Here is a 27,127-nt window from a genome sequence, read left to right as displayed (position 1 = left end):
CATAGTAAGTTCATGCTCCTTGAGTCAAATATATTGCATGAAAGAGATGATTGTGGAAAGTGAAAGTGTGAAACAGTGGAAAACATCCTGGGTTTGAATTCAGGGGACTTTCATTTGGATTCTGGCATTGCTCTTTACTGCATGTCTACCCTTGGGAAAATCACTTTTTATTTGGACCTCAGTTGCCTCATCTGTAAAAGGAGGGGATTGCATTTTGCAGGGATTTCAAGTATTTTGTTTGTTTGTTTCATGGGCCTGGACTAGATGATTTCAGAGATCCCTTCCAGCTCTAGTTCTATGATTCTATGAACACACACAGACGACAGCAAGACCATCAGAAAACTACAGTATTTCTCTCTATTTTGTCTCTCTTCTTTCTACCTTAAATAAGATATTTGTTAAGCACTTAGTACAGTGCCTGGTACACAGTGGGTGCTTAATAAATGCTGGTTCCTTTCCTCTTTTCCTTCTTTATATCATTAGAGTATCTGATAGTGGGAGAGAGTTTTTTGATGTCTTTGGAGGCCCTCTCCCCTCTGAGCAGAGAACAGTCTACAGCTAATACAGCTGACTGAATGTTCAAGAAATCATCAGCTTCTCCAAATGGGTTAGTTCCAGTTTGTTTTCTCCTTGGCAAAGCTTGTCAGCACATCACTTTAACTGCTCCTGTAAGGACCACCCACTAAGAGAAATTAAGCAGAATGCAGGAATCCTTAGCAATTTGAGATACTTATGCAGAAGATGGAGGAGGAGGAGGAGGAGGGAGGTATTTTGGAAAGTCAGAGGAATCTAAGTGGATTGGGGTGGAGGGGAAGATAATATTTTAGGATTTTTCTTTTCCTCCTGGATTCCATTTTCTATTGCAAAAATGCACTTCCTAACCTTGGAATAATTTATTAGTACAATTCCATCTGATTTTACATCTGGAGAATATGTGGATTGTTTTTGCCCAAATAGAAATTGAATTCTTGTCTTGATACATCTGGAAGAGTGATGTCTTTTTGGTTGTACTCAAACCTGCATGTTTTCTGGCTTTTAATATATCTGCGGTGGGGTCAAATTGTTAAATAAATGCAAATTAGTAGAGTAGGGAAAAATATCGTTTTCCCCATTATGAGCATGTGTGTGATAAAAGTGAAGTTTTCACATCTGAAAAAGCAAAACAAAACCTTCCTATTTCCAAAATAATCTTAGCCAGAATAAGTTACATTAGAAAGAACTTGAAGTCAGAGTACCTGTGATTAGATCTTGGCTGTCACTTGTTGCCTCAGGGGACTTGGAAAGGTCCCTTAAAGTCTCAACTTCCTCATCTGCAAAATGAGAGGGTAGGATCTGAAGAACTCTGAACTCCCTCCTAAATCAATGCTCTGATAAAAAGTGATTTATTTTCATCTGAAGGAAATGCTCAATTGTTTCCAATAAAAGCTAATTTTTATGATTATAATCCTCTGAGAATTGTAGGATTTTTTTGGGGGAGGGGTTTTTTCTATTTTGGTCCAGACTTGTACTTTCATGAATGTGGGGAACTGCTGTTGAAGAAGGTTGATGTGGTTCAGTAACCTGTTCTCTTAGAATGAGGTTTTAATCTGGGCTCTGTGAAATTTTATACACACACACATTATATACATACATACATATATATGCACCATAAATGTGTATATGTATGCATATTGTTTACACAATGCTTATATATGTGTATGTATACATGTGTATGTATGTGTGTGTATGTAAATATATACATTGTACATATAAATACGTATACATATAGATGGATTTGTTTATACCCATATATTTATATTGTATGCACACTGATATTTAATGGATGTCCTTTATAGTCCTATGAATTTTATTTTATGAATTTAATAGTATTATCCTTAGAAGACCTCACTAGACTGTCCAAGGGGCACATAATGCCAAAAAGTTTATGAACTTTTATCTTATACTATTGGAGATCAGCACTTATACTGTAATTTATAGTCTTAGAGAGCTGACCATGATTTGCCCAAGGTGTATGGCCAGTATGTGTCAGAGACAGGACTTGAATCTAAATCTTCAAGGCACATCAAAATTTCAAGGCACGTGTTCTATCCACTTTGTCACGTGGCTCCCCCCACCACATACACATACACACATGCATACTACACACATATTTAGAAACCTTTTTGTCATTATCAATGACATCTTCAGGATATATATATATATATATATATACATACATATATATATATACACATATATTTATACACACATATATGTACACATACATACATACACAGACACACACATATACCATATACATATACACACATTACACACAGCATACACACAAACATATATTCACATATACACATGTATGCAATATATACTGACATATCTTTCTATACTTCTCTCTCTATGTATGTATATATGTATATGTACATACATACATAAGCACACACTCTGTGTATGAGAAAGAGAGAGAGAGAGAGAGAGAGAGAGAGAGAGAGAGAGAGAGAGAGAGAGAGAGAGAGGAGAGAGAGAGAGAAGATTTTATGTTGGCTCTAAGGTTCTAAATTTCCACTTGGGAGTGTCTTCAGTCTTGTTTTTTAAAAGAATTAAATATATTTTCCTCAAGGAAAATACCACTGCATGTTATCACAGTGACTGAACAGGGAAGTCTATTTTGGTTCAATGCGTTGATTTTTTTCTGCCTGGTGAGAACACCAGTAATAAACAGCATCCTTACTTAAAGATCACAGGAATATGTTGGCCAGAGCTGCTTGGTAACTTCAAAACCTCGTCAGTCTTTGTTGGACCACTGCATGAGTTCCTTCCAGTTTGAAAAAGCTCTACAGAGCACATGAATATTCTTTTCTTTTTTAATAGAATAATCGCTGGGATGGGATGTTTACAAAAAAGATGATTCCAGATGGTAGCAACTCTAGTTTAAGTGAAAACAGATGGGAATCTTCTTGGGAACAATCTGTGGTGAGAGGGTTGCCTCCTGAGGCAATGTGCCATGTTAGATAGCCATGTCTGGTCAGGAGGCACTGGGTTCAAGTTGTATTTCTATAACATCCTGGCTTTGTGACCTTGGGGAAAGTAATTTCACCTCTCAGTGAACCAGGCAACTTTCTAAAAATAAAAGTTGTAGAATAATTGCATGTCTTAGCTGGAAGAAGACATTTCTTCATCCAGATATCCTGATATCAATGAAATCATAGGGCTGGCCCAATAAACAAACAAATAAAATACTATTGTCTCTAAAATGATGGGCAAACCAGTATGGCCTTCACATTTACCTAACAGCTACAATTCCAAGAGAAGACAAGCAGGGTAGGAACCAGGACCAGATAATGCCATTTTAAAAGACACTTAGTAATTACTTTCAAAATATTGGTATCTCGTGAAGAGCAAACATAGTGTAGGGGATAGAATGTAAGACCTGCAGCCAAGAAGAACTTAGTTGATATTTAATCTCTATCACTATGTTAACATGAGAAATTCACTTAATCTTGATGAGAATAAGTAGAGATTTCCATTGGTAGAAGGAGTTTCCGTACTAACAACTTCTCAAATCCTTGATAAAATGATATATCTATATCTATATTTATATCTACCTATCTAAATCGGTCATCTATGGCTGTATCCATTTATATCTATATTCATTAATCTATCTACATCTGTCATCTATATCTATATTCATATCAATCTATATCTACATCTACGTCTATATTAATATTCATCTATCTTATCCTACATCTGTCATCTGTATCTATATTCATATCCATCTATCTGTATTTATACCTATAGCTATCTTCATCTATATCTATATTCATTAATCTACCATCTATATCTATATTCATATCCATCTATCTATATCTATATTCAAATTCATCAATCTATCTATATCTGTATTCCTCAGTCTGTCTGTATCTCTCATCTTTATCAGTATCATCTGCATCTATTTCTATCTCTCTAAATATACATAGATGTACATAATATGTGTGTATACATACTGATATATTCATATATATATATGCATATATATCAGTGTCTACATATATTTGGGAGGGAAGGGAGCAGATCTATGGTTTCAAAAGAATTTGTTCTATTGATATAAATTGGCAAATGTTTTATTCTGTAATTTATAGGCTTAGACAGTTACCTGGGACACTAAGATGCTAATGATCTTGCTCAGGTTAAGACAATCCAATCAAACTGAGACTTAAACCCAGTCTTTTATAGAACCAGAGGGCAAAATAGAAAATGAAAGAATCCACTGATTACCTTCTTAAAGAGATCCTAAAATGAAAACTGCCAGGAATATTATAGCCAAACTTCAGAGCTACCAGATCAAGGAGAGGATATTGCAATCAGCCATAAAGAAATAATTCAAGTATTGTGGAGCTACAGTCAGGAAAACAAAAGATTTAGCAGCTTCTACATTAAAGGATTGGAGATCTCGGAATATGATATTCTGGAGGGCAAAAGAGTCAGGATTACAACCAAGAATCATGTACCTAGGAAAACTGATTATAATCCTTCTGGAGGAAAATGGACATTCAGTGAAATAGTGAACTTTCAATCATTCTTGATGAAAAGACCAGAGTTGAATAGAAAATTTGATTTTCAAACACAAGACTCAAGAGAAGCACAAAAAGATAAACAGGAAAAGGAAATCATAAGGGACTTGATAAGGCTAAATTGTTTATATTCCTACATGAGAAGATGATACTTGTCATTCCTAAAAAATTTCTCATTAGTAGAGCAGTTAGGAATATATACAGATAGAGGGAACTGATGTGAGCTGAATATGATGGAATGACATCTAAAAATAAGATAGAATTAAGGATCGAGAAAGAGAAATGAACTGAGACAAAGAGAAAGGGAGGAGTAGAATGGGTTGAATTACCTCACATAAAAGAAACAAGAAAAAAAGCTTTTGTAGTGGAGGGGAAGATAGGGAAAATGGAGGGGAATGGATGAAACTTACTCTCCTCAGAATTGTCTCGAAGAAGGAATAACATACTCACTCAATTGGGTAAGAAATCTGTCTTGCCCTACAGGAAAGTATGAGGGGAAGGGGATAAGAGAAGGGGGGGTGGGTGGGTGATAGAAGAGAAGGCAGATTGACGAAGACAGTAGTCAGAAACAAAACACTTTTGAGGAAGGACAGGGTGAAAGGAGAGAAATAATAAAATAAACCCAGAGGGAAATCAGATGGAGGGAAATACATTTAGTAATCAAAACTGTGAAAAAATTTTTGAAGCAAGTTTCTCAGATAAAGACCTCATTTCTCAAATATATATGGAAGTGAGTCAAATTTATAAAAATAAGAGCCATTACCCAATTGATAAATGATCAAGAGACATGTATGATTTTCAGATGAAGTAATCAAAGCTATCCATAGCCACATGAGAAGGTGCTTTAAATCTCTATTGACTGGAGAAATGAAAATTGAAACAATTCTGAGATACAACCTCATACCTATTGGATTGGCTAACAGGACAGAAAAGGAGAATAACAAACGTTGGAGAAGATGTGGGAAAAATGAGATATTGTTGATGGAGTTGTGAATTGATTCAACCATTCATTAGGGCAGTTTGGATCTACACCCAAAGGGCTATGAAACTCTGCTTTACCCTTTGATCTAGCAGTGCTGCTACTAGGTCTGTATCCAAAAAGAGATTAAAAACAAAAGAGAAAAAGGACCTGAATGTGGGGAAATATTTATAGCAGCTCTTTTCTGGTGGCAAAGAATTGGAAATTGGGAGAATGCCCATCAATTGGGGAACGGTTGAGCAAATTGTGCTATGTTATTGTGGTGGAATATTATTGTTCTATAAGAAATGATGAGCAGGATATTCTCAGAAAAACCTGGAAAGACTTATATGAGCTGATTCAAAGTGAAATATACTCTGCACAAAGTAACAACCAGATTATCAGCTGTGAATAATTTAACTACTTTCAGTAATACAATGATCCAAAACAATTCTGAAAGACTTATGATGAAAAATTATATTCATCCCCAGAGAAAGAACTAATGGTGTCTGAATACAGATTGAAGCACACTTTTTCATTTTAACTCTATTCTCTTGAATTTTTTTGTCTACATTTTGTTTCATAACACGACTGATATGGAAATATGTTTTGCATGACCACATATATAATCTATATCAAATTGCTTGCATTTTCAATGAGGGGGTTGGAGAGGGAGGAAGGGAAAGAATTTGAAACTCAAAGTTTTTTAAAAATGAATATTAAACATTGTTTTATGTATAATTGGGGAAAAATAAAATACTATTTTTTAAAAAGAGATGTTAGCTATTATTATTGTTATTACCTCCTTGTCAAATTTTCCTCATGACAGAGATTATGAAATAAGCTACTAATAGTCACTGTTAACTCAGTGTGAATGAGTTTATTGGGGCATTCCCAACATTAGTGATTAGATACCAAACTTTGAAAGAAATGAATGAGGGCATTTCCCAAAAAGGGTAGGCTTAGGCAGCCAAAAAGGCCCTCATCAAGGCATGAATGGCTTCAGGCAAGGAGGGTGATATAATTTATAGCATCAGCATCATCCCAATTACTAAGGACAGGAAATGGATGTGGAAGAGTTCCAAAAAACCCAAAACAATAAAAACAACCCCCCCAAAAAAAACCAAAAACAATAAAGCCTTATGTACTTTATCAACTTTCCAGTTTTCCTATGGCCGATTCTACCAGAATGATCACTACCAGAAGGACAAGCATTCATGAGGAACTAACCATGTAGGTATTCAGTGGGATAGGGAGGGAGTTGGGAGGAAAGGTGGGGGAAACAATCAAGGTAGGTGAATTTCCCTTTTTCCAATTTAGGAAATCTTGGATTTTTTCACAGAATAGAATGGATCCTTTCAACCTTAGTTTGCCTTGATGCTACAAAGACTTGTGTTCCTTTAATTCTTTCTCTATTTCATGGAGGGCCTCCATGACCTCTTCCATGGACTTCCAGAAAGAAAAAACCGACCCATAAGATATACAGAAGAGAATTCATCTTTTTCTTAAACCAGTTCTTCTAGTTGCCCATTTTCAGGGTGGTGTGAATTCTTTGGACAAGTCTCGTGGTATTTCAATTCACTTCAACAAACATAAGTTTATAGGATTTTAGTTTTAGAACTGGAAAGGACCTTTCCTCATCATACAGATGAAGAAACTGAGGAAGAGAGAAGTGAAGTAACACATACTATTTAGTTCCTATTAAATTTGAAGCATAGTGCTTGGTGAAGAGTGTACAATTACAAAATGTGAAAAAAATAGTCTCTGTCTACAGGGAATGGTGTGGTGTAGTAGAGTTCTGGACTTAGCTTCTTGAGTCTCAGTGTCTTCATATGTATAAGTGGTTAATAATGTCTATCTCCTAGAGTTGTTGTGAGGTTCAAATAAAATAAAATATTCAAAGTGACTTAACAAACTTTAGAGAACTATGTGTGATCACATGTTTCAAGCTGGCAGGGGTTGAATCTGATTACCTCATTTTACACATGAGGAAACTGAGGGACAATAAGTAACTTTCTAGGCTCACACAGCCAATAAGTGTGAGAGATGGGATATGAACTCAAGTCCTGTTCTCAAGCTCTGATGTCACACTATATATTCTTGCTTCTATGTAAATTATAGATCATAGCAATAGTATATCTTGGGAATTATGTATGTCATGAGGAAAAAATAATTGCTAGTTGAAAAGCTCTTTGCAAATCTGAAATGACATATTGAAATTGAACAATTATTCCTCATCAATATTTTGAGTATTTGTGGTCACCCATCCCTCTGCAACATGCGAGCCAACGTACATCTTAATCTACCCTTGGGGAAAGGCAGAAGCAATACTGGAGTAATGACTTTGACATCTCCACTTCTTGAAGGTGAAGATTTATACAGCTGAACAAAGAAATTTCCCTTTCCTGGCTTTATTTTGAAATCATGATTGATAGAAAGGAAATATTTTCTCTGAATATACTCCAAGTATCGTCGGCTTTGCTAAGGTCAAAATAACTTTGAAAACATTAAAGAAGGTCAATAGACATTGAACGTTAGGCCCACCATGACTTAAGTAGGTTGATTCCTTTGTATTTTATGCTCTTTTCCCATGTGGCAGCCACTTGCAGATGTTACAAATCAAGTTGAACCAAGAGAATACATTTAAATTGGAAGTTCCATGCTAAGAAATCTGGAATCTTTCTTAATCCAACTAATAAAAGAAAAGGAAATTGTGTATTGTTGAATCTCATTTTTAAAAGCATTTTGCACAGAAAAGACTGATGTAAAGATTACAATCATTAAAATATTCATCAGTGTGTCTACAGAATGCACAATAATTGTGGAATAGATAATTATGAACATTTTGGGGGTCCAAACCTGTGAAATCATTGATATAAGGAAGTGTCCAGGAAGAAACTCTCCAATAACACAAATTGGACTGTTGCAACTACTTTGCAACTCCTATCCTTAAAACACATAACCAATATGGATAAGAGAAGGGTCTCTTTCTTACTTCAAGCCATTTTTCCACCCATTTTACAAGGCTGCTTCTCATTACAAATATTACTGATCATAAACCAATTCCTTATCACCAACTTTCAGGGGCCACATCTATTTCATTATCTGTGACAAATGCAGTCATTTATTAACTTTTATCTTTCTTATTTTCAAACTGGATTAACTCACCAGGTCTAAAAACTAAGCTTGTTTCACAGACTTTGGGAATTTTCACCATGAAATAGAGCCACCAGCTCTAACCACTTACCACAGTAAAAGTATTTGACTGAAAATAAAATCAAACATGAGAAACAGGAAAAGGACTTCTTAGAGTACAGAAAATTTTTAAAAATGATTTATTTTCATCTTAATTTAAATTCATTGAGTTTCTTCCTCATCCCCCTCCCATTTTGGTTGAAAGGTATTTTTGAGAATTCTCTCTTTTCCTAACATTTACATTTCTAGACTACAAATCAATATTGTTTCTAAAACCTAGTAACATCTGGAAATAAGCAGGATGTTTTTTTCTTCTTCCTTTTTCTAAGTAATGTTTAATGGTAAATGGTTCTGAATCTAATAAGAGTTATTCAGAAAAAAAGACACACATTGGACTCATTGGCTACTCCTGCAGGCATCTAGGAGACTGAAAAGCCCAAAGGAAATGAATCGGCGCTGCCTGTGAAAGAAAAGGAAGCTTGAGGAAGACATTCAAAATGCTCACTTGGATGGGGCAATTTGAAGTTGTTGGGGGAAGAAAAGGGAAGAAAAAGGTCTATAGAGTATATTTTGTCTGGAAATGCCAATCTGTAGGAAAGCCCTTCTCATACATGGAAGGAATGGATTCACAAAGAGGAAGAGTAAGGAGTAATTTAGACAAAAAAATGCTCATGAGGAAAAATCTGCTTAACTGACTTTGCATAGCATTCAGTCCAATGCCATTTATATGTATTGGTTAATACTTTTTTATTTTTTAAAAGATATTTTACTCTCACAGTGTTTAGTTTACAATCCTATAACCAGATACTTTCAGGCATAGGCAAAGTAAAAATTGTGGAAGCTGAATAGGATAAGGCCTGGACCTCTTTAATGTTCTTGGTATAGGGAAGTCCCAGGTGAAGGAACTCTTACTACTGCTTTTTCCTCTTCTTCTACTTCTAATACTCCTACCCCTACCACTGTCACTACTACCACCCCTACTATTACTTCTTTTTTTTTCAATTAAGATTTTTTATTTTTAGTTTACAACACTTAGTTCCACATAACTTTGAGTTTCAGATTTTCTTCTCCCTCTCCCCCCCCCTCCCCAGGATGGCATGGAATCTGATATATCTTCTACATATAACTTTGCATTAAACTTATTTACACAATAGTCAAGTTGTAAAGAAGAATTATGACCAATGGAATGAATCATGAGAAAGAAGAAACAAAACAAAAAGAAAAACAAAACAGAAAAAAAAACAAAAGAAATAAAAGGAGAGCAAACAGTTTGCCTCAATCTGCATTCAGACTCTATAGTTCTTTCTCTGGATGTAGATGGCTCTCTCCATCATGAGTCCTTTGGAATTGTTTTTGAACCTTGGATTGCTGAGAAGAGTAAAGTCTATCAAGGTTCGTCATCACAGAATCAACATGTCTGTGGTTGTGTTTTCTCCTGGTTCTGCTCCGCTCACTCAGCATTATATGGTGCAGGTTTTTCCAGGTTATTATGAAGTCTGTATCTTCCCCATTTCTTATACCGTACTAGTATTCCATTAAATTCATATACCACAACTTGTTCAGCCATTCCCCAATTGATGGGTGTCCCCTTGATTTCCAATTCTTTGCCACCACGAAAAGAGCCACTATAAATATTTTCATACATAAGAGTCCACTACTATTACTTCTATTACAACTATGACTACTACCACTACTATTAATACTACTACTACTACGATGACTGCTGCTGTTGCTGCTATTGTTACTACTACCACTACTACTACTACGGTGACTACTACTGTTATTACTATTACAACATTATGATAAAATAGCTAAGAGTTGAAGTGACTTGTCCAGGGTCACATAGATAGTATGATTTGGAATTGGGAATTATGTATTAACTTTCTTAGTTTCAAGGCCAGCTCTGCTAAAAAAGCATTCTTCTTTTTGGCAATTAAAGAGCTAAATTACTAATTTTATTTATTTCACTGAAGCATAATAAAATAATAATAATAATAATTTGAAAACAGAGTAATAATACTACTACCACCACCACTACCACCACCACCACCACTACTACTACTACTGCTTGTGCTGCTGCTGCTGCTGCTGCTACTACTACTACTACTACCACTTTATAACAGAGTAACTAATGACACGGAAATAAAGCTCCAGGTTTACAGGGGTCATTTACAATTTTGTGTCTTTCAGTTATGAAACTATTTGATTTAGATTTTCCCAGCTAACTGCAAAATTTGGCTTTTTATCTGGTTCTCTTCAAAAATATACAGGGCCCTGAGCTTTTATGTAAACACTCAAGGAAATGATTTGCCCAAAAGAGAACAGGTTTCTTTTTCTAATAACGGAAGAATGTAAAAGCCTCAAATATGGGTCTATAAACGTTAAAGGCAACTCTTCTTCCATTTCTGGTGGGCCTTCATATCCTCCAGGGATGCATATGATTCTCTAGACTAGTCAAAGTAAAATTGTGGGGTTGAACCTCCCTCTGTAGAAGAAAATTACTTGGAATTGTTAGAAAACAAAACAATCCTCTTCTTCCTGTGAGCCCCACATTCCAAAGATCAAAATACTCCTCTAGACTTAAGAATAGTTCTATCCTGAGCCTGAGGACCTTTCTCTATAATCCCCTGCCTTGTCACCTTCCACTTACATGGGGGAAACATTCATGGTCACCAGAGGGTCAAGACTTCCAGTGATTTTCCTTAAGTGTAGCTTTGACCACATAACTCTCTTAATCAACAGATTCTAGTGGTTCTCTGGTGTCTCTAGAACAAAATACAAATTCCTCTGTTTATGTTTTAAACCATTTCACAAATTTACTCAACTTATCTTTCTAGCCTCACTGTGTGAACTTATCTTTCTAGCCTCACTGCGTATCTCTTCCCTTCCTGAACTCTGTAGCACAGACAAACTGGCTTGCTCTCTGTTTCTTGAACATGTCACACCATCTCTACTTTTAGTACCTTTATACTACTGGCTATGCCACAAGCCTTAATACTTGTATACAATAACTCTAGTCCTCCTTCCCTCATTCCTTTCTCCTTTCTCCTTCCTTCCTTCCTTGCTTCCTTCCTTCCTTCCTTCCTTCCTTCCTCCCTCCCTCCCTCCCTCCCTTTTTACCTCCATTTTACAGAATCCTTCTCTTCCTTCAAGAGCAGAATCATAATGCCTTCTATGTGAACTTTTCCTGATCCTTCATATAATCAGTACCTCCTTTCTCAAACTACAATGTATTTCAATACTTTCCATTTATTCTTTTTATTTCACTCTGTACATAATTTTACATGTGTTCATTTCTCTCACTAGACTGTAAAATCCTTAAGAACAGAGACTATATCCTATTTATTATGTTTATATTCCTAGAACCTAGAACAGTACCTGACACATAGTAGCTGTTTAATAAAATCTTGTCGATTGATTGATTGACATCCCCCTGGCCATATTGACAGCATCCATATAACTCACATTAACAATGAAGGGAAAAGTTTGGGTTGGCCTTTCCACACTATGTTTCTCTCCCTTGCTGCTCCTTGGCTCTCACTCCTGTTTGACCCTTGATCTCAACTTCTTCATGAATGAAATTTTATTTTGCTTTTTTAGGTTTTACTTATCCAGGCCCTATTTGTTCAGGAATTATTCCATTGCTTCCATCTGTGGCCATCTCAGGAGACCTATGGTTTCCTGAAGAGGTCACAGAGACACACAGGCTTCCATCCATGGAACAAAGTCTGCCCTTTGGGAGTAGCCCCTCTCCACTCAGTACCATTTTGTCTATTATTCAGCTCTGTTTCTGTTCCCAGATTTCCTTTTAAAGGCCAAGACCTACAGTAAAGGAATAATCTATGAATAAGTCAATCAACTTTCATATTGTTTTATTAGGTTAACAAACACCCAGGGGAAGGTGAGTCCAACCTTTATTCTCCCATATTTCTCCACATGGAAGCCAAATGGATATTTCTCAAGGACATGTCTGACTTGTCACTTCCTTACTCAGGAAGTCTCAGTGGTTCCCGCTTACTTCTAGATTTAAGTACAATTTTCTCTGCTTGTCACTGAGAGCTTTTCATATTCTGTCTCCAGTCTACTATTATAGGGTCATCATACATCGATTTCCTACATGTTCTCTCCATTCCAGCCACCTGGGCTTCTTGCCATTTCCAATATATGACATACTTTTTTTCCATCCTAGTGTCATTGCACAGATTACCTTGCGTGCCTGGAATGTACTCCCACCCATCTTATTCCCCATCCCCCTCCCCCTTGCACACACCTCAAAGAATGTCCAAGCTCAGATCAAATGACACCTTCTCCCCAGAGCACATCCTGATCCTCCCTACCTATTCATCTCCCAGTTACCTCCAAGAAATTACTTTATCATTATATTGCATACATTGTATATTGTCTTATCTGTGTATATGTTATTTCTCTTTAAGTTGAGATTTTCTTCCATATTATGACCTTCTTAAGGGAGAAATTATGACTTTAGGAGAGTCAGGATGGCATAGTGACTCTGGCTTCAGAGTCAGAAAGACCTGGATATAAGCCCTGCCCCTGACAGAGTACCTATATGATTCTTATCAAATCACTTAATGACTCAGTGCTGTAGGTGGCTCAGTGGATAGAGTGAAAAGCCTGGAGTCAAGAAGACCTGAGTTCAAATGTGGCCTCAGAAATTCGCTTGTTGTTTGACCCTGGGCAAGTCACTTAATTTCAGTATGCCTTGGTTTCTTCAACTATAAAATGGGGATGATAATAGCACCTACTCTCAGGATTGTTATGAGGTTCAAAGGAGATAATAATTGTAAATCACTCAGCCCAGTGCTTGGCATATAGTAGGCACCTGCTAAATCCTTATTCCTTCTCCCTTCTGGATAATTTTGTAAGCTTCAGAAAAGGTGTAAGCTTGCTTTGGAAGATGTAGTTCCCTTATCTGGAAGTTTCCTACACTGCTGAAATCACAAAACCACTCTCTGCTCCCTATTGTGGTTATTAACTTAGCAACCAACCATAACTATGAACATTTAAGTATGGAAAGAAAAAAAAAACAAAGAGGACTTTAGACGAAATCATAAACTTCTGTTGTAGTCTTTTTAAAAAAGTGCACATTAAGTTTGACAAGGTAGTAATAAAATTAGTACCTTTCTCTGACTCTTCCTTAACATTTATTTTTTTGCTGTTTTTTCCCATTTGTTTTTCTTTTTGGTGCTTTTTTGCTTCTTACTATGCATTTCTATTAATATAGTTTTGTAAAATATATTAAATTTAATGCAAGAGCAGCACAACTGTGCTGGTGATCTATATCCTCTTCTCAACTTCCTTATATTGCACATATTTTTTAACATTTCATTGACAGTTTTTTTTAAAAAAATTTGTATAGCTATCCTTATCAATATACTTCCTACTTCTCAAAATTAAAAACACACCAATGTAGCAAATAGCTATAGTCTAGCAAAAGAAATGCATACATTGGCCATCTATGGAAATGTATGTCTCATTCTGCACATGCAACCATCACCTCTTTGCAAATAGGAGGCAAGCATTCATTATCATCAGTTTTCTATGTTTAGTCATTCCATTAATCATAGTTTTTAAGTCTTTCAAAGCCGTCTTTTAAAAAATTATTATAGTAATAGTTTAAATTGTACTTCTAATTCTTCTGCCTTACTCTGCATAAATACATACCAGTCTTCCAATTTTTTAAAATTCTGCTCCCCACTGCCACTACCATTTTTGTCATTACTTATAGCACAGTAATATTTCGTCATCTTCATATACCATGGCTTATTCTGCCATTACAGAATGGATGGGGCACCTGCTTTGTTTCCAATTCTTTGCTACAACAAAAAGGTATTAATATAAATATTGTTATACAGATTACAATATCCTCTCTGTCTTTGGGTTAGGTTCCCATTAGGGATAATGTTGGGTTAAGGGTCATGCACAGTTTAATGACTTTTGGGGCATAGTTTCAAATTGCTTTTCAGAACGGCTAGACCAATTTACAGTTCCACCAAGAGTGCATTAGTGTGCTTGTCATAAAACCACCTACCTCTCCCATAATTGCCATGTTCATCTTTTATGGGTGTGAGGCATAACTTAAAGTTGATTAAACTTTCAATTCAGTGATTATTAATGATTTATAGCAAAATATTACTGAACATTTTTCATATATTTTTGATAGTTTGCCTTTGAAAACTACCTATTCATATTCTTTTGACCACTTAGTTATTACAGAGTGGCTTTTGTTCTTATATATTTCAGAAATTTCCAATATATCTTTGATAGTATGTCGTTATCAGAGAAATTTACTGGAAATATGTTTCTCTCTTTTAACTATTTTTCTTAAAATTCTAAATGCATTGATTTTGGTTGTGCAAAATCTTTTCAATTTTATATCAAGTCGTACTTTTTATCCTTTATATTCTCTCTCTTATTTAGTTAAAAAACTCTCCCTATTACAAATCATGAAAACTATTTCTCTCTCTTCTTGTCTACTTTTTAAAAATAATATGAACTTTTATATTTAGATCACATACCCATGTGGAAATTATTGCGGTATATAGCATAAGGCACTGGTTAAAACTAATTTCTGCCAGGTTGATTTTCAGTTTTCTCAGTAATTTTTGTCATTACAATGTTTTTTCAATGGACAAAGTAAAATACATAGGATTATAAAGTAAACCAATTATACTAAAATACAGTTATATACTCCAAAACACATACCTGCCTGCCCACTTATCCACCTCCTCCCCACACATACACATAACATTCATGATCTTTAAGGTAAGAATCCTTGGTTAACAGATGTTAGATTTGTTACTTACCATCAATTATTTGAAGAGTTAAAATGTGAAAGACAATTTTGACTCAGTCTGAACGGATCCACAGGACAAAACTAGGGCCAAAGTGTGAAAGTTACAGAGAAAAAAGATTTAGAGTTTTCTAAATGTTTTTTGAGGAGGGGGGCACTGAAAATATGACTTCATTAATATAGGCAACTTCCAGAAGGAGGGACTCTGTCTACCAATGGAAAGAAACATCCACTTTGCCACATCTAGTCCTAGAGAGTTGCCATGGTGGGGATGGGGAAAGGGAACTCGAGTTTTCACTTAAAAAAATGAGTGAAATCGATTCTTAAAGATGTATAGGAATAAGACCCAATGTAGCTGACCCTATCTTCATTCTTTCCATTTGATGGTTTTAGAAGCAATCCAATGACATACTAAATTCGATGACAAGCATGCTCTTTACTGAGAACTTTTCTCATTTTATGGCTTAAAAATTAGATTTAAGTCTCATTTTCCATTTCTAAAGGCTATCATCATATTCACAGGTTTTCAAAATAATGGACCCATTACCTGTCCCTGCCTAGACTAATGCAACTTTGGGACTAGAACATATGTTCTTAGTTTAAGTAGTCTATATGCAGCTTCTAAGAGAATAAAAACACATTTTGATGCTGGAAGTTTTTTTTTTTCCTTTTTAAGTCAAAGTGCAAATGTAACAACCCTTCAAAAAACAAAAAAAGAAAAACTAATAAGAACTAACCTGTACATGGTAAATCACATATGCTCATTAATCCCAAATTAAGGCATACTTTACTTTCTATCTTGAAGTCCATCTGTTTTATTTTTATGTTTCTATGTTAAATCAGCCTTCTTAAGTGGGAGAAAATTACAAAGTAATGCCTCTCCTGATGATCACTTGTACATTAACGCCCACACAGAATGCATGCTGCCTGGACTTCAAGTCACAAACAAGGAAGAAGCTAGCATACTCTCTGATGCACATAGGGAAAAAATGTTAACATCCAGTCCTACTCACTCGATCATTAGAGATTTGAGTTTATTGTCATTTTTGCTGCCAGGTAAAAGGCTGCTGAGTATTAACAACAAGGAAAGTGGCCTGAAATGTATTGTTTGATGTGAATTAGGGTGCATTTTACTTTTTTGTATCTAATATGGGAAGGATTGAGTGGTAGCATATTAGAGTGAATAGAGGAGCTGGCTTTGGAATCAGAAAGACCCAGGTTCAAGATTGACACTGTCCCATTCTACTTATGTGGCTATGGGGGGATTGTTTAATCTCTCAGTATTCAAGGCCATTCTCTAAAACTATAGCTAGCAATGAGTTGCAGATTTACATGAGTGGATGGAGGTTCCATACCTGGAGCTCTCTACATGACAAAATCACATGACAAGAATTTACAAAAATAGTACAACAAAATCTTATCTCTCTGTCATGCTTAGAGGTACAGTTTTTTATTTCAGCTTGTTCATTTATTATGAAGTGTAGGTGTCAAGATGACTCCAAACTGGTTTTTGTTCTGAACTCTTTTGATACAAACAAGATCATTGGAATGATTATGTTAAATCTGGGTAGAACATGATTTGAAATCATGACTCTAGGAATGTACTAAGGGAATTAGTGATAAAAGGTTGATATTTGAGATTAGAAATAATCTAGTCCAAGAAATTAATTTTATAGATTTAAAAAAAAAAGGATCTGATATAGCTAGTGTTGTGCCTAAGGTCACTCAAGTAGTAAGTGGAAGAACTTGAATTCAAATCCAGTTCCTCCGACTCCAATTAAAAAAAAAAAAGAAAAAGAATATTCTTCCCCACTCACCCCATTTTAGCCCACCAGGCAGCTGAATCTGTCATATGGTTAATTCATCTGTCATATGGTATGTTTCTAGGGTAAGAAACAGAATATCTAGGTTGAGAGACTTTGTCTTCATCTACTACTTTTAAATCAGTGACAGCCAAAACCCAGGAAAGACTTAGGGCATTGAGTTAGGATGAGGAAGATGCTTTGTTTGTCCAGTAGGATTAAGGAGAAGGGGATGTTCAATTCTTCACAAGATGATTTATGTGAATCTAGATTCTTCAGTGTGGAATCTTCTCATACTTTCTGAAGATTCTATTTAATAATTTTATTTCCACCAGCCACAAAGTGATATCTACCTAATAATATATGTGGCATTGTGGATATAGTGCCAGTCTCAAGTCAGGAAGAGCTGAGTTCTAGTCTTGCCTCTAAAATGTATGCTGTGTTCAATCACAGGCAAGACACTTAAACTATTAACTTCCTTAAACAACTTTTCAATGCTGTAAATTTTAATACTATAAATTACAATGCCTATATACATTGATGGAAGGAATTTTTATGCTATAAACTCCTCACACTAATAAAATCATTAATTTCAAAGTCCCTACCATCTCCCCTTTAAATATAGCACATTTATTAAGCACCAATTATGTGCAAGGAACTGTGTCTGCAAGGTACTTGCAGATAGAAATGTGCAAAATTATATAGATCTTGCCTTCAGAGGAGTTTATAGTGTAATAATATGACATCTACCCAAATAAGTATTGCTCTGGCACTGGGCCTGATTAGCTAAAGCCTACTTGCATAATCTTGATCCCAGGGAGCAACTTCTACTTTGACCCTCAGGATTCTAGGAGTAACCCAAAGGTGTTCACAGTTGTATTATTCACAAATCTTCATTTAGTGTGTTATCCTCAAATCAAATAACCAGTTAACATTAATTAAGTTTTTTTTTCCTTTTTTTGGAGGGTGGAAGGCAGGACAATTGGGTCATCAATTAGGTTTTACAAAGGAATATTTACTCAGAAGGTATATCAAAGACCACAGTACAAAAATATCCCCAACAACCCTCCCCCCAGCCCCTTTGATATATTCTTCACTCCCCAACCCCATACTTAGACCCTGGGGAGAATGAACTGAAATTGATTGCTACAAAATATTTCCCCACTCAACCCGGGAAGTGTACTTCTTTGCTTATGGAATTTTTTCCTCCCTTTGAGAAGTCCCCACTAAGCTAAGTTCTGAGGATGCCATATGTGACAAGTGTCCTCTCCATTTCTGGATCAATTAAAATTTCAGTTGAGTAAAGCAGGTTGCTCTAACAGCAAGCAAAATGAGACTTTTTGCTGTTTTTTCTTTTGGAGTGCTTCTCAGTACTAAGGCAATCAAGGGCCTTTGATTGAGCCTTGCCTTTGATTGAATCAAGAGTCTTTGATTACTTGCTTAAGTCACAAGAAAGCCCAAGTCACATGAGTTTGTGTCACATGATTGTGACACCCTCTGACCCTGAAGAAGTGTATATATATTCTGAGGTTATCATTTTGTTCCTGTGGTTTGGCCAGACAAGCCATTAAGGAGCCTCCCAGCTTTGGAAAGGCAGGTGTTGGTGCTTCTTTCTCTGGTAACTATGTATGTATTGCTATGGACAGATGGTTAGAAGCCCTGTCTGCTGATTTATGTTATTTGCTCTGTTTATATAATTTCTGCTTATAATTTGTGTTTGTGTTTTCTCTGAAGTTCAGGGTGCTGACTTTTCCCCCAGAACTAAGTGAAATAATAATAATAATAATATAATAATAATAATAATATATGTTTAATTAAAGTGAGATTGTAAACCTCTTAAAGTTGCTTTCCTTAGAAAAGCAGGTCAAAGAACCCATGCTAGCAGCCCTCTTGTGTACTGGTGTTATTGGCCTTATAGCTCCTTAGTAGCTGCAAGCAGCATTGTTGTTACACAGTTGCTCCTAAGAGCAGGTTCTTCCCCAGACAAGGATATTTCTTCCCTTTGCTTTGATTTCTTAGGGGACATTTGATGGTTCTTCAGAAATTTTGAAGCTTAGAAAGTTTTCACCTCATCAATTTAATTTCAGATACTGATTTACCTAAGATCAAGAAAGAACAAACACAACAAAGAGGAAAAAAAGAAAACAACAGAAATGTCATGTGTTCACAGACACATGGTGGCTGTGTAGAAGAAAGGGCACAATAACTTTCCCTAAACCAGTGAACCATAGTAATTATTGCCTCACACATCACCAGGGAAGATAGAAATAATCATTTGAAACTTTAATATGTACACTCAGTTCTAGATTAGTGGTAATTTAGAAGTCTTTTTGTTACTTTACAGGGAAAGATCAGAAGAAATGTCTGCCTGTTCTGAAACAAGTACAGAAAGGCTTTGTCTATCACACATCTGTGAAGAAAGTACTCCAAAATTCCATGTGGATTGGTGATGAGCAGAATATATTGCCCAAGCTCTAAGGAGTAGACCTTCATTGGCCAGCTTCTTATTATTCAAGGTAAATATAATAAAAGCAAAGGAACTATCTAAAGTGCTGTGAGAAAATTTGAAGAGGGAGAAATCATGTGAGGTGGATGGTACAAGGGGTAATCAAGGAAGACTTCATGGAAAAAATTATATCTGAACTGAGCCTTCAAGGAAGAAAATTGTTTAAAGTAGAGAGGAAGAAGCAGAGTGTTTAAACATGAGGTATGGCCTGGGTCAATAAATGTAGCTGAGAAAATACAAAAAGAAATTGCTTCACAGTCATCCAGTTGGGAATGGAGACTGCATGATCATCAGTAAACTAAAATCAGCTTAGAAAGTTAGGATGGTGTTAGATTGTGATGGGTATTATATTTAAGGCCAAGGAATTTTACTTTGTATTATAGGTAATAGGGAATCAGCATGGCATATGAGCAGGTGAATAATGTGATTAAGCCTACTTATTGGGAAAGTTCTTTTGGCAACTGGAAAAAAGTTAGGATGCCATAACAATGGACAAGAAGGCAATTTAATGAGGTTCAGTACTAGGGTACTGAAAATGGGAGCTTGAGAAGAGGGTCACGCTCATTCATTTAGTCAATAAATACTTATTGAGGACCTTGAATCTGCAGGGCTGGATGCTATACAATCTCTAGTTAAAATAATTTGTTTAATATCTCCACTAATTTTTTTCTGACAATCTTTTCACAAATAATTTTTCATATTCTTTGTATTCTGATCTGAAGGAGATATATGAAATCTAGCCAAATGCTAAATATCATCTAGAAGAAAACTGCTTATGCTACAAAAATTGAGAAAATAATAAAATTATTTTAAAAAATGAAACAAAAAGACACCCACAAACATCCTCAAGAATGGATGTCACATTAAAGTGCTTATGACAATATTGGGGAAAATCAAAATGACAATCTCAAACTATCCATATTGTTTTGATCACATGTGTGCATGTCCTTGTGAATAAGTCCCTAAGGCAGTGTGCAATAGTGGAGAGAATTTTGAACTTAATAACTAAAGATGGGTTTCAATTCTGTTTTCTCTATTTCCTAGCTTTGGGTGAGTGGCTTAAACTACCTTATCTATAAAATGAGGACAGTATTACCTTCCCCCTATATTTTTCATAAGTGGCATATAGTATGTGAAAACAGCTAGCAAGCTTTAAAGAAAAAGTGAAATTAAGACTGTATTCACTAGTGATGGGGACATTAACAGATTGACCATTTTGTTCAGAGAGTTTTGAGAATTAGAACTGGAAAGGACCTTCAGGGCCATATGGCCCAATCTCCTCATTTTTCAGATGAAGAAATTGAGACACATGGAACTTAATTGTATTGCTCTGACAGGCAGCAAGTAACAGAGTCAAGATTTGAGCTGAAATTCTTCGACTCTGAAGCTAGTGATGTTTCCCTTATTTCTGCTCTATTCTTTGGACTATTTATTTAGTTGATGACCAGGATCCTCATCAAAGGTTGTTAGACTTTTTAACCCTCAAAGATAGGATCATAGTATTTTAGGATTCTAGATTTTAGAACTAGAGCAGGTAGGTTGCATGGTGGATAGAATGCTAGACCTAGACTCAGGAAGATCCATCTTTGTGCATTCAAATCTGGCTTCAGGAAGTTACTAGCTAGAAGTCACTTAACCCTGTCTGTCTCAGTTTCCTTGTTTGAAAAATGAGAGGGAAATGGCAAACCACTACAGTATCTTTGCCAATAAAACCCCAACCAGGGTCACAAAGAACCAAATAGGACTGAAAAACAGCAGAATAACAACAAAAGATTTAGAACGGGAAGGGAGCATAGTATTGATTTAGCCAATGCTTTCATTTTTATAGGTCAGTCAATAAGCATTTATTAAGCACCTACTATGTGCCAGGCACTGTACTAAGCTCTGAGGATACGAAAAGAGGCAAAAGACAGTCCCTGCCCTCAAAAGGTTCATAATTTAATGGCAAAGACAAGAAGTAAACAACTATGGACAAACAAGCTACAAGAAGAATAAATAGGAAATAATTTTTAAAAAGGAAGCCACAAGAATAAGGAGATTGGGAAAAGTTTCCTATAGAAGATGGAGTTTTAGTTGGGACTTAAAGGAAGCCAGGCAATGCACTACACAGAGGTGAGGGGGTAGAGAATTCCAGGTACAGGGGACAGCCAGTGAAAATATCTGGAGGCAAGAGATGGAGTGTCTTTGTTCAAGGAAGAGTCAGGAGGCCAGTGTCATTGAATCAAAGACCTTGTGGATGGATGGAAGGTGTAAGAAAATGGCAAAGATAGGAAGAGACTAAGTTATGAAGGACTTTGAATGCCAAACAAAAGATTTTCTATATGACCCTAAGAGTAATAAGAAGCTACTTGAGGAGGAAGTTGAGGTCCAGAGAAGTAATATGCTCACCCAACTAATAAATAACAGACCTGGAATTTTAATCCAGGCTCTCTAATGACATTTTTCACCTTTTGCCATGCTCAAGATTAATAATTATAATTATTAATGTGTATATACGTATATATATATATATATACAAACACACACACATATATCTTTATCTAACTTACATTTGCAAAGCACTTTCTATATGTTATTTCATTTGATTGTCACGATAATTTTGTGAAGTGGATGTTATCAGTATCCCCATTTTACAGTTTGGGAAAAAGACACAGAAAAAAATGAATAACTTATCGAGAGTCATGTGGTTAGTCAGTATCTAAGACAAGGTTTAAACTCATGTCTTCCTGAATCTACACCTTAAGCTCTATCCACTGCACCACCTAGCTGCCCATATCCATATCTGTAGGTACATACATATATATATATATATATCTGAATATATACACATACATAAAATATATATGTGTATATATATTCACAGACATGCATACATATAAACTGAATAGCTATGCTATCATCATACACGTGTACATATATCTGTATGTATGTATTGAATAGATATGGTATTATACTATGATTTCTTCATAGGGGAAGTTTTTTTGAAATTATTAAAAAATCAGTAAAGGGATTATTGGTCTAAAATGATCATCTTTTTTCCTGGCATCTTCAGTATACTCTGTCTGCCAGATTTTGAATTATATAGATTAAAAATCAGGACAAAAATTTGCAATTCAAAGGGATGTGGGGTGTGGGTTGTGGGGACCTGGATACCAGGAAAGAAATTCCAAACCTGTGACATTGAAAATGTTCACCAAGGGGATGGAAGGAAGAGTTGAAAGAAGCCCAAGCAATTTCCTGGAATGACTGCAGAATGACTAAATCATCAGTGACAAAAACTGAGTTTATTCAGTCACTGAAAAAAGATAATTTTCAGCAACAAAACAAGTAAGAAGATAATCCTGAAATTGGAAGGTCAAACGAAGAGATGCCTTGGTAGTTCTGTTAATTCAATGGGAGATATTTATCGAACTGTGCCAGAAGCTATGCGAAATCCAGCATTTTCATGCACTATTTTCCTACAGAGAGCAGGACTGCTAAGGAAATATTGCTACCTATAGGCAGGGCCCTGGTAACAGTAATTATTATCAGCTTCTGCAAATGTTGTTTCTATGGCAGGATTACATGTTACACTTCTCTGAATCTTTCCACATAGGTTCTACCATAGAGCCTTAAACATGAAGTAGAAAGAAATGGGACTAAAAGAAATAAGTTACAGGAAGTCACCATCCAATTCAAAATAAAGAACAAGCTAGACACCAGAGCAGTGGAGATGCACAGAGTATAAAACCCTGGGCCTGGAGTCAGAAAGCCAGCCTCAGACTCTTACTAGCTGTGTGACCTAGGCATGTCGCTTAGCCTATATTTGCCTCAGTTTCCTCATCTGTAAAATTGGGATAATACTAGCACTTACCTCCCCAGGTTGCTATGAGGATCAAATGAGATAATTCTTGTAAAGAACTTAGCAAAGTTTGTATAAATGCTGGCATTTCTTATTATTATTAAAAATGGACTATATTTGCTCACCAGGTAGAGAATTTTCTGCTTTGGAATATTCATACAGAGGCTGAACAATTAATGATCATGGATATTGAAGAAAAGATTAACAGATTGGGCAGTGGGAGAACTAGATGTATGCTTCTATTTTGGCTTAGACAATTAAAGCTGTGGAAAAGTTTCCCCTTACTATGCTAAGTGCTCTGCTAAAAGGGCTGTGAGAGTTAGAGTGTGGGATGGTTTAGTTGTTTTCCTTAAATAATATTGAAACTTAATTGGCTCAGGATATTGCAAGTCAGCCACAAAAATCTCCAATCTGGCTGCAAGGCTTCAGACCAGCAGACCAATAGCATAATCAATGTTGTATGACTAATACCCCAAAGTTGGCCTCCGTGGAATACTTAATGAATATTTTTTTTGTTTGTTTTTGGCAGGGCAATTGGGGTTAAGTGACTTGCCCAAGGTCACACAGCTGGTACATGTGTCAAGTGTCTGAGGCTGGATTTGAACTCAGGCCCTCCTGGCTCCAGTGTCGGTGCTCTACTCACTGCGCCACCTAGCTGCCCCCAATGAATATTTTACGTGTCATTCATTCCCTGCTATGAATAAATCTATGTCATTTGGATAATGGGTAGATGAACTATTTAATATCTTATTTAATTCTTATCTAGAAAGTGAAGCTAGCAGATAAGTCCAGTTAGCACTGGTATACTTTTTGGTAGACCTCCAACTGCAATGGCAGATCTGTTTGGGGTTTAGGCACTTGAAATATTTTTGGCCTTGGTAATAGTATTCTTGGAGACAGAAAGCTCCCAAGTAATCATGTGATTTTTACCTTAGAAAAAGAGACTTAATGCCTCAGTTTCTGCATCTATAAAATGAGCTGGAGAAAGAATTGGCAAACCACTCCAAGAAAACCTCAAGTAGGGTCATGAAGAGTAGGATGTGACTAAAATGACTAAATGATAATAGACACAAAGAAATTCTTGGAGGCTGATGGCTCCCAAATAATAATATGATTTTATATTTGAAAAAGAGACTTAATGCCTATAATAAATAATTTCTAATCATCAAGAAAAATGAAATAATTAAGAATTTTTTAAAATGACTTGGGAAAATATGTGCAGCAAATGTGTTGGATAAAATACCATAAAAAAACTAATTCAAGCATTCAAAGGCAACATCTGGTTGCTTTAGGATAAAAGGTAAGAGTTTACAATTTACTAATGAGGATCCAACTATTATTAGTAATCACTTAACAACTCAACATAAAAACGAGTGATATATAAATGAAAACAACTTTGAAGTATCACCCCCAAAAATGTCAGAAATAAATAAATGGAATAAAACCGACATCTGGTGTGATTATGAAGAAATGGTTGCCCTTATATATTGTTGTTTAGAAGGCGAAAAAGTCAAAATGTAGATAAACTAATGTGGAATCCTGGAATCATAGAAAAAGCTTTGCTTCATTGGCCTGCTAGAAAAGAATGGAGTTGGACATCTCTTCTGGAGACCACACAGAAGAGAGAACCCTTAGTTCCATTGTTCAACCAGACATGAATAATAGCAAGGTAAAGAGAACATACAATCAAATACAAAAGGTAAAGACTTCATACAATGCACTGACCAAACGTGACTTCAGAAGATTAATATTAAAACATACCTCGAACCTCTGGCAGGGGTAGGGGTGGGGGCTGATGATGCATTCTAGATACAGATTGAGATGTACAGGCAAAGGTGGTCATTTATTTTCCTTGATTATTCTTAAGCATGAGCATCCATTCATAATGATGGTGGCGGTGATTGTGCGTGGTACAAGGGGAGAAACAGAATTAGTGAATAGGGCTATCTATAATTAAAAAAAATACACAGAATAAAATGGAAAGAAATCTAAATGGACTTTTTTAAAAAAGAAAATTTCATTACTATCATATAAATTGTAATATACTTTAAAATGTAACAGAAGTTCACAGTCTCAAATATCATTTCTTTTGGTCTTCCTCATATATCAAAATAATAATAGCATTTATATAGTGCTAAATATTTAATTATATTTATATTATTTATTATCATATAGTATGTAAGCATATTATATTATAATTAATTATAGTTATATCACATTTATTATACTCATATCATAATTAATATAATCATTATATTATATAACTATATAATATAACAAATGTATTATGTTCTATTGTGCTATTTATATTTAATTACAATTATATATTCATTTAATTAATTTATTATATATTTATTTATTACCACATATTTATTTATTTTATATTTATTATATTATTTATTTTTATAGTGACACACACATATATTATATAAAATTGGAAAAGTCCTTTATATATGTTATCTCAACCTTCTGTGAGGTAGGTGTTAGTCTTATTCCCAATTTACAAATGAAGAAACTGAGGCCTTAAGTGACTTACCACGCGTCACGTAGCTAGGTGTGTCTGAGGCAGGATCTGAACTCAAGTCTTCAGGATTCCAAGCCCAGCTTGCTCCACTGAGCCTTCAACTGACTTGTTCTTGCTTCTTGCTTATTGTTATGTCCAAAGTAAAGAAGAAATCCAAAAGGAAAGGGAGAAAGAAAGCAGAATGAAACCTCTGCTTGGTCCAAAGGAAGAAAGACCCTGGAAGAAGTCAGTCTTGAAGCCCATACCTAATTCTGGCCAAGTCAAATCATATACTAGGGTTCAGACCTGTTACTCAACTCCTTCCCTGGGGGTGAAAGCATACATTATCTTCTGTATTCCAACCACTGGAACTGATAAACGTTCCAATGAAATCCCAGATTGAATTCCTATCCCTCATAAACGGAACTCTGCCTCTTTCGTCAATCCACATGACTCACAGAAAAGCACAGTATTGATTCAAGGGCGTCCTCATCTATTAACAGAAAACTACCCTGTCAATATGTCAACATTTAGGGCACATTCCTTCCAGAAGAGATTTTTAATCTTTTCTATGAGTGTATATCTCGGACCTCCATGGCAGAAAGGTGATCATGGACCCCCTTCTTAGAATAATTTTTACAAATGAATAAAATATAATATAGAGGATTACAAAGCAAACCAATTGAAATACAATTATCCAAATTTGCATGCATGTATAGATTTGTGAATCCCAGATTAAGAACTTCTGTTTTCCAAAGACTTTTGTGAGAAAGGGGTAGTATAATTCTAAGTCTTTTCTTTGTTAGAAAAAAAAAACTGGAAGGTAACTTGTCAGTTGTTAAATAGGATATTGCTAAGGGCAACTGACTAGGAGGATTCACAAGAAATCTTTATAGCTGAAAATTTCTCTCTCCTGGCCATCACACCTCCCCTCCACTTCAACCCA

The 27,127-nt window shown here is 35.5% G+C and overlaps 1 long non-coding RNA gene across 3 annotated transcripts in view; it reads right to left on the bottom strand.

Annotated features, from left to right (window-relative positions):
- The window catches only part of LOC118850577, a 115,768-nt gene that overhangs the window by 77,637 nt on the left and 11,004 nt on the right, over window positions 1–27,127 (bottom strand). For 2 of the 3 annotated variants that reach the window (XR_005010483.1, XR_005010481.1), the window contains exons 2-4: window positions 26,215–26,324; window positions 25,440–25,539; window positions 15,543–15,613 (exon numbers count right to left, since the gene is read on the bottom strand). This is a non-coding gene — a long non-coding RNA (uncharacterized LOC118850577). Of the gene's footprint in view, window positions 1–15,542; window positions 15,614–25,439; window positions 25,540–26,214; window positions 26,325–27,127 lie in introns of those variants that run through there. The other variant, XR_005010482.1, reaches the window with a different exon arrangement.

The sequence above is a fragment of the Trichosurus vulpecula genome, chromosome 5 (genome assembly GCF_011100635.1).
Source record: "Trichosurus vulpecula isolate mTriVul1 chromosome 5, mTriVul1.pri, whole genome shotgun sequence".
Lineage (NCBI taxonomy): Eukaryota > Metazoa > Chordata > Mammalia > Diprotodontia > Phalangeridae > Trichosurus > Trichosurus vulpecula.
Note: the sequence above shows the minus strand (reverse complement) of the source record. Positions and strands in the feature narration are given on the sequence as shown.